The 15147-nt window shown below is 46.0% G+C and overlaps 1 protein-coding gene across 1 annotated transcript in view; it reads right to left on the reverse strand.

Moving 5' to 3' along the window:
• CCM2L (CCM2 like scaffold protein) overlaps nucleotides 1-15147 on the reverse strand; it is an 881881-nt gene that overhangs the window by 244672 nt on the left and 622062 nt on the right. The gene's annotated exons all lie outside the window — the stretch shown is intronic.

Raw genomic sequence — 15147 nt, forward strand, 5'->3', positions numbered from 1 at the left:
CAGAGCCTAGGGCTTGCTGATCCGAAGGTTGGCGGTTCAAATCCCCGCGACGGGGTGAGCTCCCATTGCAAGTAGATAAATAGGTACTGATCTGGCGGGAAGGTAAACGGCGTTTCCGTGCGCTGCTCTGGTTCACCAGAAGCAGCTTAGTCATGCTGGCCATATGACCCAGAAGCTGTACACCGGCTCCCTTGGCCAATAAAGCAAGATGAGCGCCACAACCCCAGAGTCGGCCACGACTGGACCTAATGGTCAGGGGTCCCTTTACCTTTACTTTATTCTGCCTTGGTCAGACTGCACCTGGAGCCCTGTGTCCAGTTCTGGCACCACATTTTAAGAAGGACGTTGACAAGCTGGAAAGTGTGCAGAGCAGGGCAACCAAGATGGTCAAGGGTCTGGAAAAGCTACTTCTGCCCTTCAGAGGAGGTGGAGTTGCAGGCTTCACAGCCCCACCACGCGTGAGGCAGCTGGAACCCAGCCCCCGCGCGATTGGGGTGATCCCCAGCCACGTCACCTCCTGGCCAGCCAATCCGAAGCCTGGGGAGGTGAGGGCCTAAGGCATGCCCCCTATCGGTGACCCTGGGGGAGTTCCTAGTTGATGTGCATCAGCAGGACCCCCCCTACTGGTGGTTAACCCTTCCCGGACTTCAAGTGGATGGGCTGAAGCCAGATATGGTCGGTTAGGACCAATGCCTAAGCCAATACTGCTCATCACCTGTAACCAATAAAGTTGTGGCCTTATTTGGCCCATTAACCTTAATAATTGTGTCATGTGTCATTATTTCCACTGGGGGGGGGGGACTCACCATGCAACCAAGCTTTAGGAGGACAGTTGATGGAACTGGGTATGTTTAGCCTGGAGAACAGGAGATTGAGAGGAAATACGATAGCCATCTTCATGGTTGCCATGGGGAAGATGGAGCAAACTTCTTTTCTTCTGCTCTGGAAGGCAGGACCCGAACCCATGGCTTCAAGTTCCAAGAAAGGAGATTCCCACTAAACATCAGGAAGAACTTTCTGAGGGCTGTTCAACAGAAGGTGGTGGTGCAGGGGGGGGGGGGACTAAGGGATCCTTGGTGTTTCTTCCAGCTCTACAATTCTATGATTCTAAGAACAGCATCTGCTGGATCAGACCAGCATCCTGTTGTCACAGTGGCCAGCCAGATGCCTGCAGAAATCTGGCAAGCGGGACCTGAGGATGACATATGCAAAACTGCAGCCCAACATACAGTCGTACCTCGAGTTAAGTACTTAATTCGTTCCAGAGGTCCATTCTTAACCTGAAACTAATCTTAACCTGAAGCACCACTTTAGCTAATGGGGCCTCCTGCTGCTGCTGCACTGCCGGAGCACGATTTCTGTTCTCATCCTGAAGCAAAGTTCTTAACCCAAGGTAATATTTCTGTAACCTGAAGCGTCTGTAACCGGAAGCGTATGTAACCCGAGGTACCACTGTATCGGTCTTCCCACTGACTTGCAGGTACTGGGAGTGAGTGGGGCAAAGAGGCAAGATGTTATGTACTAAGCTTGGATCCTAGAGCAATAGGCAAGGAGGATCCTAGAATGCAACAACTGATTGACCTGCAGGAAAAGACCAATCAGGCTCCAGGAGGGGAGCAGAATGAGCCAATCAAAAAGGACTCAATGTGTAAATAATGTATATAAAAGCCTGAGGTTTGAGGAGCAATTCAATCACTGTTTTACAAGCTACAATAAAGAGCATGAAATCACTACAGGACTCGAAGTATATTTCACAAGATGTGGATAATGTCTTACACATTGCTATATTTCCATAGCTGTCAACGTTTCCCTTTTTTTAAGGGAAATTCCCTTATTCCGAATAGGATTCCTCGCAAGAAAAGGGAAAAGTTGACAGCTATGTATATTTCTGCCACACCAATTTGGCTGTCGATGGAGCCCTCAGAAGAACCTCCCCCTTGTGTTCTCCTTCTGCAATTGAAATCTAACGTCAAGGACCTGGTGAGATGGGATGGGCAGCCCTCCCACGCTTTATCAAGCATAAAGCTCTTAGAAAACCACAGCGACTTACGAAGAGGGCGTGAGCACGGCAGAAAGGGCACAGGCTCCTCAAAGTTCAACAGAAAGTGTTTACTCAAAAGCTAAGCCAGGGCTTTGCTCTCTTTCCTCTCCAAAGGCAAATCCTTGGCTGACGTGTCCTTAGCACTACCTGCTGGCATCCCTGGAGGTCTGGGGCTATGTTGCACTGGCTCCCGGTGGAGTATTGGGTCAGGTTCAAGGTGCTGGTCCTTTAAAGCCCTTTGTGGCTGAGGGCCCTTGTATCTACAGGACTGCCTCTCCTGGTCTGCCCCGCAGAGGACCTTAAGGTCCATGAATAACCATAGTTTAAAGGTACCTGACCCTATCCTCCACCAGGGCCAGGGCCTTCTCAGTGATGGCTCCGACCTGGCGGAATGCTCTGTCCCATGAGACCAGGGCCCTGCAGGATTTAACCTCCTTCTGTCGGGCGTGTAAGACAGAGCTATTCCGCCTGGCCTTTAATTTGAATTCAGCCTGAACTTTTATTTCCCTTCTCTTCCCTCCCCTTTTAAGAAGACCACCCGCTCTGAGACCCCACAGCTAATTCTCCCCTGGCCTCCTCGCTGGCCCACGTAGAACCAATTCAGCCAGCTAGCCCTGGGGATTCTCTGATAGATTTTTGATTTTTATTGTTATTCATGTTTTTATACTGTATTTTATGCTGCTTTTATAATTAAGTGTTTTAAAGTGTTTTAAATTTGTCGTTAGCCGCCCTGAGCCTGGTTTTTGAACTGGGAACTGGTATAAATAAAAAATTTATTATTATTATTATTATTATTATTATTAGCCACAAGGGCAAAGTTCTAAGTCAGAGGCAGCAATGCTTCTGAATGCTGGTCCCTGGAAACTGCAGGAGAGGAGAGCCGCTCTTGCAGTCAAATCCTGCTTGCAGGTTTCCCATTATGGACATCTGGTCGGCCCCTGTGAGAACAGGATGGTGGACTAGATGGGCCATTGGCCTGAACCAGCAGATACTCTTCTTATGAAGTGTTCTCAGTAGCCAAAAATAAAAAATGGTGGGGTGTTGTGCTGTGGAATCTGTCGTTCCACAAAGTGGTGAGTGTGTCCCACACACTTGAAAGACCCTGATCTGTTTTGACCAGAATGAGGTTCTCACACTGTGGTCTGTGAACTTCATGAACTGAATTTTCCAGTGCAGGCTCCAGGATAAGGTTGCAGAACAATCAAGGATATCTGTACCTTATTGTTATTATTATTATTAATAATTGAATTTATATGCCGCCCTATACCCAGAGGTCTCAGGGCGGTTCATCTGATCACGCACTGCTTTCCTTTCTTTCTTTTCTCACAGAAATAAAGGCCGCTTCTTAAACAAAAAGCCAGGCTGGACTATCAAACAGGCTGACTGTGGGCCCTGCAGCGACATTCTCCTCTTGGAATCGGCAGCCAACTTTTGGGGGAGACCAAAGCCCTCCTAGATGTGAAAACTGCTATCCGGACCTTGAAATGCTTTTTCTGAAGAAGGTTTCCCCGTTCTGCTGCAGTTTGCCTTCCACCAAAAAGCACATTATTTGTATCGCTGCCCACTGCAGCAAAATTATGTGAAATTTGTTGGTGTTACGTTATTCCACCTCATTTATTTTGATGCAAAGGAAACATACTGCAAAAAGGAGAGGGACATTATTAATCGAGAAGGCGCTGGACTTTCGTTCCTTGGACGTTTTTAAGCAGAGGTTGGATAGCCATCTCTCATGGGTGTTTAGCTGTGATTCCTGAATTGCATGAATCACAGGCGTCCAAGATTCCAAGATACAGGTTCCTGTGTGTGTCTGTGTGGAAAAATGAGCACAACCAGCAATTCACACACACACACAAACACACACACACCATCCCTCTGTGGATGCTGTTTAAACCTAAACCTTCAGAAGCTTTGTCTCTCTCTCTCTTTTTTTTAAAAAAAAACCACCATAATTTTTCAACAATACATTTATTCACCTAGACAGCATCTTAAAAAGTAGAGACATCACCTTGCCAACAAAGGTCTGTATAGTAAAAGCTATGGTTTTCCCAGTAGTGATGTATGGAAGTGAGAGCTGGACCATAAAGAAGGCTGATCGCCGAAGAATGGATGCTTTTGAATTCTGGTGCTGGAGGAGACTCTTGAGAGTCCCATGGACTGCAAGAAGATCAAACCTCTCCATTCTGAAGGAAATTAGCCCTGAGTGCTCACTAAAAGGACAGATCCTGAAGCTGAGGCTCCAAGACTCATGAGAAGAGAAGACTCCCTGGAAAAGACCCTGATGTTGGGAAAGATAGAGGGCACAAGGAAAAGGGGACGACAGAGGACTGAGATGGTGGGACAGTGTTCTCGAAGCTACCAGCATGAGTTTGACCAAACTGGGGGAGGCAGTGGAAGAGAGTGCCTGGCGTGCTCTGGTCCATGGGGTCACGAAGAGTCGGACACTACTAAACGACTAAACGACAACAACTTTTATTCACACCTTATTAATAACAATACATTGAATGAATGAATTTATTAATACGGTCACAGACCAATACATTAAACGTCAACTTCCCTTCCATGGTTTCCTCCAAATAACAATTACTGCTGCACATTATAATCCAACCATATGTTATTTTTCACATCTTAGTCTCAATACAACTTTTACAGCTGATTTTACTCTAAACCTGCTAATGATTTAACCTGTTCTACGTATGGTCTGCAGACATTCTCCAGTTCTCCTTAAATGCTGTTACATCTTGATCTCTTTTTCTCCCCTTGGCCTGGCTGACTGGCAGGTTGATTGATGTCCGGAGGTTCTAAGTTGGCTATTTACTCAGCGCTCCCTCTGATCACTTGGAAAAACCTGCCAGACCAGATCTTGACATCTCTCTTTCTGCTCCTCTCGTCTTCTCCCAGCTTTTCAGTTTGACAAAACGGCTTGGCTGAGGGGGTGGTTGGAAATCACTAGGAAATGATCTGCAAGGGAATGAAATAGGAACTGGCATGGGCTCTCATAAAAGGGGGATTTCAGGCACACAAAGTCAAAATGCAGGTGGGGGTATATCATTTCCCCCCCAAAATTAATTACCTTACAATCCCACCACATATGATAAAATGTCCCCTCCTTTTCCTTACACTTCCAACATATATTTGAACTAGTTTTGTACATTTTCCCTAACTGCACTGGTGTCATATACCATCTGTCCATCATCTTCATATCATTCTCCTTCGACAGGGAACAGTCTGTAAATTTTAAATCAGTTTTCCATAATTTTTCCCAATCTTCCATCATAATGTTGTGAATTGAAGAAAATGTTCCATCTACCATTTTTTTAAAAACCTGAAGCATTTTTGTTAGGGATTTTAGGGAAAGACCTGCCAAAGAAGCTGGAAAACATCATGTATGCGACAACGGCCGCGAGAGTCCTAATAGCACAAGGATGGAAGACTGAAGAAATTCCAACTAAAGAATCATGGCAAGAAAAACTGATGGACTATGCAGAACTGGCAAAACTGACACATAAGCTATGGGACAAGGATAACTGTGATTTCAAAGATGAATGAGAACCTTTACAAAATATTTGAAGAAGCAACAAAGTGAATTGGACTCCTTGGCAGGTTTTGAATAAACACAAACTTTTTATTGACATACCCCTAAACATTTTGTGAATCTAAGTTTGGCCTCATTGAGGGGCAGTATTTCAATATGAGTAGGAAAATGAAAGTACCCCTAAACATTTTTTTAGGAAAAAAAGTACTGATAAGAATAATAATTTATTACTTATACCCCGCCCATCTGGCTGGGCCTCCCCAGCCACTCTGAGTGGCTTCCAGCAGAATATTAAAAACAGAATATTAAAACGAGTCCCCTGTCTCGTTTCCCCCAAATTTGTCCATTTGACTTGGGAGCAGAAAATATCCAAAATATGCAGCGGATTTGGGATGGCAGAGAGAGACTTTCGGAAAAGATATTTGCCGTTTCCTCCAACGGCAAAGGGTGGCGCTTTCTTTGTCATTTGTTGAAAACATAAGAAGAGCAGGCGGGCAAGAAGGGAAGAAATTGCACAGCCTCTGCTTATTAAGAATATCCCCGAACCAAATCCCATTACTTTGAGGCAAAGGCTAACAAATCTGTTTGCAAAGGGAGACAGCTCCTGATGGAGGCAGCTGAGCCCATAAACCATCTCCAGCGCCACCTCCGTGAGTTCAGTCCCTTAGAACTGATTGCTTCTGACAGGGAGCCACAGGTGTTCCTGGAATTGCATCAGCGACGGGAGCGTCAAAGCCCGAGGGGGAAGGCGACAGGCCGAAGAAGCACTCGAGGGCGGAAATGAGACACACTAGATTCTGTGAACCAATATCAGCTACTAAAACAGCCCACTCTGAGCTGAAGTGGGAAGGTTTCTGTGCTTTCTGTTTAATTCCAAAAAGTTCTACTCATTTTTTAAAGAAAGTCTAAATAGGTACAAAAACTGAGGACCAGTTCACTGCTGAGTACAGCATCCGCCTCGTATCGTAATTGTTCAAATGCCCATGGACTCAACAGCCATACACGTGTGTGTATAATAGATATGTGTGTATACCAGACCCTCCAAGTGTCCCTATTTTTCAGGGACATCTCTGATGTAGAGAAGCTGTCCCGGTTTCTGATCTGATCCCAGATTGTCCCACTTTTCCTTTGTTGTTATTTAGTCACGTCCGCCTCTTCGTGACCCCCTGGACCAGAGCATGCCAGGCACACCTGTCTTCCACTGCCCCCTGCAGTTTGGTCAAACTCATGCTGGTAGCTTCGAGAACACTGTCCCACCATCTGGTCCTCTGTCATCCCCTTCTCCTTGTGCCCTCCATCTTTCCCAACATCAGGGTCTTTTCCAAGGAGTCTTCTCTTCTCCTGAGGTGGCCAAAGTCTTGGAGCCTCAGCTTTAGGATCTGTCCTTCCAGTGAGCACTCAGGGCTGATTTCCTTCAGAATCTATAGGTTTGATCTTCTTGCAGTCCATGGGACTCTCAAGAGTCTCCTCCAGCACCAGAATTCAAAAGCATCCATTCTTCGGCGATCAGCCTTCTTGATGGTCCAGCTCTCACTTCCATACATCACTACTGGGAAAACTATAGCTTTAACTATAGGGCCCTTTGTTGGCAAGGTGATGTCTAAGTTTGTCATTGCTTTTCTCCCAAGAAGCAGGCGTCTTTTAATTTTGTGACTGCTGTCACCATCTGCAGTGATCATGGAGCCCAAGAAAGTAAAATCTCTCGCTGCCTCCATTTCTTCCCCTTCTATTTGCCAGGAGGTGATGGGACCAGTGGCCATGATCTTTGTTTTTTTGATGTTGAGCTTCAGACCGTATTTTGTGCTCTCCTCTTTCACCGTCAATAAAAGGTTCTTTAATTCCTCCTCACTTTCTGCCACCAAGGTTGTGTCATCTGCACTTTTCCTTAGGATGTCCCAATTTTCATTGGAGAAACGTTGGAGGGTATGGAGTTATTCAACTTCCCAGACCTCTGTAGGCAATCCTGAATAGGGAAGGGTTTTTCTGATGTTTAATGTTTTATCATATTTTTATATAAGTTGGTAGCTGGCTGGGGCAACCCAGTCAGATGTTTGGGGTACAAACTTGTGTAATGGGACGTCCCTATTTCGTCAGAGAAATGTTGGAGGGTATGGTATGCCTATTTGTGTATACCAAACAATATAATGTGTCAGGAGAAATTTGCACTCAAATATTGATGAATGTTCGTGAAGACATTGTAAAAAAACTGATATAGAAACATGGAGAACTGGGTTTAAGATTGTGAAAATGAGAACCTGAGGAAAAACCCCGAAATTGACAGATTCTTACACTCCTGTTCAGGAGGACTCCAGATTTCTCAAGAGAAGTGAGAAGGTGCAGAAGCTGCAATTAATTGCTTTAGAGAGAGAAAGAGTTGAGCTGAGCCAGTTCATTGTAGTCTAAAAATGTATTTTTAACCTTCTGTTGGAAGCCGCCAGAGTGGCTGGGGAAACCCAGCCAGATGGGTAGGATAGAAATAATAAAGTTATTTTTATTATTATCATCATCATCAGAAGTCATTCCCATGGGGGTGGAGCCCCAACACACCCAACACATTGCTTTCCTCACTTTTCAAAAGCAGTAGCCACCTGCTCAGCTTAAACTGAGCTGAAGTACGGGAATGTAAGTCAGTTTGGAACCAGGCTTGCTTGCTTTCATTAGTTTAAACTAGGGTTTGGGGAGGGCACTTTCTGAGCTAACTGAGTTGCAAGCTCAGCGAGAAACAATCTTTGCCTTGTCTTTTAGTGCTCCCCAGTGGCAGCAAGCATGAGTGCAGCTACTCTGGGAAAATCTGAAGCAGCCGTTTTTCTCTGGGTTTCTCCTGCTCACGGTCACAGCTCAGTGAAGACACTTATTCTGGGATGCAGGAGATGCAGGTCACCTGGGTGGAGGAACCCGAGTGCAGAATTGCTATGAATAGAATAGTTAACTACAGGACATAGGATTCATAGTATGTGACAGGAGCGAGCCTGCGGTAAATTACACAGAGCGAGTTAGAGTTAAATCTTTCTTAGCAAAAGCGGGATCTGCACAGGAGCGTCAGGCCTAATGAGCACAGCAACTCATCTGCGGCAGGTCTTGCCCCCCAAGAAGCAGTTGCTGAGACTGAAGGTCCCTGCCTCCCCACAATCCCCTCCTCTCCAGGGTTTTCCCCAAGCAATCTGAGACTACGCCTGCATGCAGCTAATTTCTTCTCCGCCCTCTTCATGCCTCTCATGGTTTGGGGAGACCAGTGCTAAGGGGAGCTCATCACAGCAGGAGGAAAAGACACCTTTGCTTCTTCACCAGCATGAACCATCTCTGTCTCTTGGCCTCCCTCCCACTTCAGCTTCTGCCTCTGAGTCTGGACCTCTCTCTGCCACAGACTCTCCCCGCTCACTAAGCCCTGTTGCCTCTTCACCTTCTGATACCTCCTTCTCCCAGTCTTCTCCCTCTTCTCCCTCTGACCACTCATTGTTGTCCCACCACCAATCCCCAGGCTCTGAACCTTCTTCCCCTGGGGGTTTCCCAACTGGTTCCTCCCACCATTTCTCTGCACCCACCCAGTCAATGGCAGGATGATGTTGTGGTTGTTTAGTCGTCTAGTCGTGTCCGCCTCTTTGTGACCCCCCTGGACCAGAGCACGCCAGGCCCTCCTGTCTTCCACTGCCTCCCGCAGTTTGGTCAAACTCATGCTGGTAGCATTTTCATGCACTCCACCCCTGCATGGAAGCTGTAGCCCTTTGCCTCCCCGGGTCTTTCTTCTTTGGCGATGCCTCGTAGCCGAGGACGATTGTCTTCCATAAACACAGTTTGACCAGTGAGCGCGTAAGTGACTGTGGAGGCCAGTTCTGGACCCACACCTCCTTCCACAGTGGCCCCTGAACAAGCTGCTTTCCTAGATCTGGTGATAGACTTGACTGGAATCTCACACACCTTTGATGGCTCAGGGCATTTCCCCTGGTTGTGGGAAAGAGAGGCGCTCGACCGTCCCCCGCCTGTCCCGTCCCCCCGCCAAGGAAGGGAAGTTGTGCATCACCTACTTGATCAGTGGGTCTACACTGATTTCCACGTACTCCGAAGAGCAGCTGCCGATGCTCAGCCCCAAAGGTACCACCGTCAGCCGGATGATAGCGCAAAATGTGACGCACACTGTGGCCAGTAGCAGCCTAAGCAGAGAGGAGAGGAAGGTCAGCTGCTATCCATCCTTGATTCGAGAGGCGAGGCCGAAACGAGGGCTGGGTGGTCAAGGCCCGGCAGGTGCTGATGAAGCACTATGGCCGCCAACACCACCCCAGACGAGGAACGGCTCAGTGGCCAGGCATGCGCTCTGAACACAAATGGTCCCAGGTTCAAATCTTGGCATCATCAGATAAGACTAGAGAGCCACTGCCAGTAATGGAGCAGAATCAGATTTAGGGCGTTGCCGGTGGTTCCTCCGCGCAGGGTGCCCAGCCAAGGGGGCACAGAATTGTGCAGATCTATAATGGAGAAGATCCATTTGGGGCTTGCACAGGGCTCCATATTGGAGGAATCAAATGGGATTTAGCTGCCCCAGCGTCCCTGGCATCCCTTCACACACCCCCACTCCCGTGATGGGTGAATCATTGCAAAAGACAGCAGTTTACAAGAAAGGAATAAGGAAGTGAAGTTATCTTGAGAGGGAAACTAATCTTGAAATTCACTTATAAATCATGTTCCCCAGCGGAGGAACCGGTGGGGTGGAATTCTTGTGATCTTCCTTGCTTGTAAAAATTTTATAATCTTGCTCTGGGAATGCTCATATATCCTGCAACAATATTACAAAAGGTTACCTCCCCCCCCCCCCTTTTAAAATTTAAGGGCCAATATTTGCAGCCTATTAAAGTGCTCAAGGAAATGGAATCTATAAAATATAGCCACTAATTTTACCCTTCGGAACAGTGGAAGAACCATTAACTAGTGCTAGAAAAGCACTAGAAGGAATAGAACAATTCGGACAAGTAGCAGGTTTCAAATTAAATAAGAAAAAAACAAAAATGTTATTGAAAAATATGAACTGAGATTGATTGATACATTGCACCATCAGAGTGGAATGGAGGTTGTTAAATAAGTTAAATACCTAGGAATCTGGTTAACATCGAAAAATATAAATTTATTTAAAGACAATTACACACCGGTATGGAATGGTATTAAAAGTGACTTAGAAATGTGGGGAAGAATGAAACTATCCTTAATGGGTAGGATTTCAGTTATTAAAATGTGTGTGCTACTGAAAATGTTGTTTTTATTTCAGTCAATCCCAATAATTAATGGAGTTGGTATCTTTAGAGAGTGGCAAAAAGCAATTTCAAGATTTATCTGGCAAGGGAAGAAGCCAAGAATTACCGGTAAATTTAAACTGTTAACAGATATAAAAGAAAGAGGAGGCTTCTCCCTACCACATTTGAAATTGTATTATGAAGCATCATGCCTTTGTTGGTTAAGGGACTGGATATTATTGGAGAATACAGATCTTTTAGATCTAGACAGTGGCGTAGCGTGGCTTGTCAGCACCCGGGGCAAGGCAAGTAATTTGCGCCCCCTAACCCGTGGATTTGCGCCCCCTAACCCGTGGATTTGCGCCCCCTAACCCTAACCCCCAGATGTTGCGCCCGGTGCGGCCGGCCCCCCTGCACCCCCCCACGCTACGCCACTGCTTCCTGGCAGTTTTATTCTCTTGGCAAACCGCTTTTGTAGCTGTCAAGCGGTTTATAAATTTTAGGATTTATTTTTTTTAAAGGGCATTTTCAGAAAAAGCTGCTCGTGGCTCTCAGCTGTTCCCTCTCAGCTGCTCGCTCCTAGTTTGTGGGAGGGTGGATTTAAGGCGTGACGCGGGGGGGGTTGCGTGCGAAGAAGGGCAACCTCTCCCCACTCCGCCGCTTTGCTCCACCCTGGCAGGCAGGCTGGCAGGCTGGCTACACGCGACGCGCTCGGAGAGGGCCTCCGGATCGTCCCCCGGGCTGGGCAAGGGCTCGTTCTCACGCAGCGGCTGTTGCGCAGCCTCGCCGCCGCCGCCGCCCTTGCTCCTTCGCGTGCGGGGAAAGGCCGCCGGCAGCCCTGGGAGCGCCTCCCTCCGCGCCTTCACACGCAGCTGTGCCAGCCCAGCAGGCGGCTCCCATCCTCCCCGAGCCCGGTCGGGCTAGTGGGGGTTGTGAGCCACCTGCAGGGAGCCGGGGGTCCTAGCAGGCTCCCTCGGAAGGTGGAGCGGGGCCCTCCTTCGCTGGAGGTTGGATGGCCAGCTGCGAGGAATTCTTAGCAGGCTCGCTCCACCTCCTCCTCCTCCCGACTTTGCAAGGAATTAGCAGGCTCGCTCCACCTCCTCCTCCTCCCGACTTTGCTGCTGCTGCTGCTCGGCTTTTTTCCTCTACCAACGGCGCGCTGTGCCTTGGAGAGGTTCCCGCTTCCTTGAGGGGGGCCGGCCAAACGCGCCCCCCAAAATGTTGCGCCCGGTGCGGCTGGCACCCCTGGCACCCCCCACGCTACGCCACTGGATCTAGAAGGATTTGACAACAGATTAGGATGGCATGCATATCTATGGTATGGCAAAGTAAAAGTTCATAAAGGATTTGGCAACCACATATTTTGAAAGTCATTGTATGAGGTGTTGGATAGATATAAAAATCTATTAGAACGTAAGACACCATGGTGGCTCTCACCGCTTGAGGCAATGAATGTAAAAAAGAGAAATATGAGTAAAAATTGGGCCACCTATGAACAATTAGTAATAGAGAGGGAGAACCAATGGAAGCTAAAGCCACATGAAGATGTAAAATGTATGGTGAATGATTGGTTGCCTTATCGTCAAGTCAATGAAATGTTTAAAGAAGATAAAAATAAAAAGGGATTCAGCTACACAAAATCAAGATATGAATTGGAGTTATTAAATAACAGAGTTAAAATATTATCTAAAATGTATAAATAACTGTTGGAATGGCATTTGAAAGATGAGGAAGTTAATTGGGCCAAAGATACTGGTCATAATATACAAATAGAGGATTGGGAAAAATTATGGAAAGAGGGAATAAAATTTACTGCTTGCAGTGCATTGAAAGAAAACATTATGAAAATGATGTACAGGTGGTATATAACACCAGTGAAGTTAGCTAAAATGTACAAAAGTGATAACAAATGTTGGAAATGTAAAGAAAAGGAGGGTACTTTTTACCAAATGTGGTGGGAATGTAAGAAAGTGAAGGACATCTGGGAAATGATTTATAACGAATTGAAAAAAATGTTGAAATATACATTTGTTAAAAAACCAGAAGCCCTTCTGTTGGGTATTGTGGGTACAGAAATTCATATGAATGATAAAAAAAATTATATGCCATAACTGCAGTAAGGATATTGTTCGCCCAAAGATGGAAGGAAGAAGGAATGCCAGCGAAAGATGAGTGGCAAGAGAAATTGATGAACTATGCTGAGATGGCGAGATTCACCGGGAAAATTCGGAACCAGCAGCACCAGACTTTCCTAAAGGAATGGAAGAAGTTTTTGACATATTTGGAAAGCAGCTGTAACCAATTGACATCACTTGTAGGGTTAAAAGAAGTTTTGTAAGGAGTAACATAGAAATTATTGTGAAAAGAATTAAGAATTTAGATTTGAATTTATAGCAATAACTTTAGTAACAAAATGCATAATTAGAAAGGATTTTAGAAAACCACCAGTTGAGGTTGAAGGCTGTGATAGCCAAAGATTTTGAAATGCTGTTTAAAAGGATGGTATGCTGGAAAATATGAGGAAAAACCAATAAAAAATATTAATATATTTTTAAGAACAAGAAACACTGGACAAGAAGGTTAGAAACTGTAAAATGAGGGCAGGGTCATAACTATGGTATGGTCTGCTCAAACAATCTATAAAACACACACAAAATTTTTCTCTTCCGTTTAATTTGCATGCAAAAGCCAGGAAAATGTCATTAGAAACACTCATCTAGACAAAGATGAGAAATGTCTTTTTTTTATTCCCTTCTCTTCTGCTCATTATATATATATATTATATATATAGATACATATTCAAAGATATACAAAAATACAAACCCACAGCAAAGTATCTTTTTATAATATACGGAATTAAAACAGTAGGCAAAAACCAAATGGCACCAATCAGCCAATTGGACAAAATTCCTACCAGGCCCCTGCTGCAACGGCAGACGACCCCATGACAGGCATAGCAAGGTCAACACACGAGACCTAAAATTAGGGAGGGTGGGCAGGTGACCCGGTGTACGCAGCGAAAGAGAAAGCACAAAGCTGCGTGCCCCGCTTAAGAAACCTCTGTTCCCTCCCCAAAGATGGTGTCCCCTCTTGGCTGCGCCACCTGCACCTTGCTGATCTCGCCAGCCATCACGAAACGCCACTTCACACGACCCTCTCGCTCGCTCGCCCCGCGTTCCGTATCCCGGCTCCACCTCCTCCGGTTCCATCCAACCCTTTCCCAAAATATTCTGTGTTGTTTTTTTTAAATATACATTTTTATTGATTTTTTAACATATCAGTTCCAACAGTCATACAACATAACTTCTCATCTTATACAATATTTTTTAGACTTCCATCAACACCTCTGATGATTTTCCGTTCTTTATCATTTATTATGCATTTCTTAGGGATGCGGGTGGCGCTGTGGGTTAAACCACAGAGCCTAGGACTTGCCGATCAGAAAGTCGGCGTTTCGAATCCCTGTGACAGGGGGAGCTTCCATTGCTCGGTCCCTGCTCCTGCCCACCTAGCAGTTCGAAAGCACGTCAAAGTGCAAGTAGATAAATAGGTACCGCTCCGGCGGGAAGGTAAAGGGCGTTTCCGTGCGCTGCTCTGGTTCGCCAGAAACGGCTTAGTCATGCTGGCCACATGACCCGGAAGCTGTACACCAGCTCCCTTGGCCAATAAAGCGAGATGAGCGCTGCAACCCCAGAGTCGGCTATGACTGACCCTAATGGTCAGGGGTCCCTTTACCTTTACCTTTATGCATTTCTTAGTTTCTATACTACATTTAATTGTCCTTAACTAATGATTCTCTTCATAGTCTTTCTTGCAATATTTCAAATAATCCACCTTACAAAACCTCCTGCAGTCCTACTAGCGTAATCTGCTCATCACAATTACTTTTCAAAAAGTTCATATATTTACTCCAGTCTTCTAAGAATCTATGATCCCGCAGGTTTCAAATCCTTCCTGTTAATTTATCTAATTCTGCGTAGTCCATCAACTTCATCCTCCATTCTTCTTTCTTCGGCAGTTCTTCTTGCTTCCATTTTTGTGCCAATAATATTCTTGCTGCTGTCGCTGCATATAAAAACAACTTACAATCCTGTCTATTAATATCATCTCCTTTTCCAAAATATTCTGAAGCATACGGGGTCTTGGTCACAGCAGTGGCGTTGGAGTGGGTGGGCACCAACCATTTCTGCCCATGCCCTGATTATTAACATTATTATTTGTTATATAGTGATTGATGCTTTGCTTTTTCCCCTGACAGAGACTCAAGGCAGCTTACACATGAAACAGAGCCAGCTAAAAACATAGGGGGGGAACAGTGGTGGAGCAAGCCAATCGGGCTCCTGGGGCGGCGCGTG

Source organism: Podarcis liolepis (genome assembly GCF_965112155.1).
Source record: "Podarcis liolepis genome assembly, chromosome: 6".
NCBI classification, from domain to species: Eukaryota; Metazoa; Chordata; class Lepidosauria; order Squamata; family Lacertidae; genus Podarcis; species Podarcis liolepis.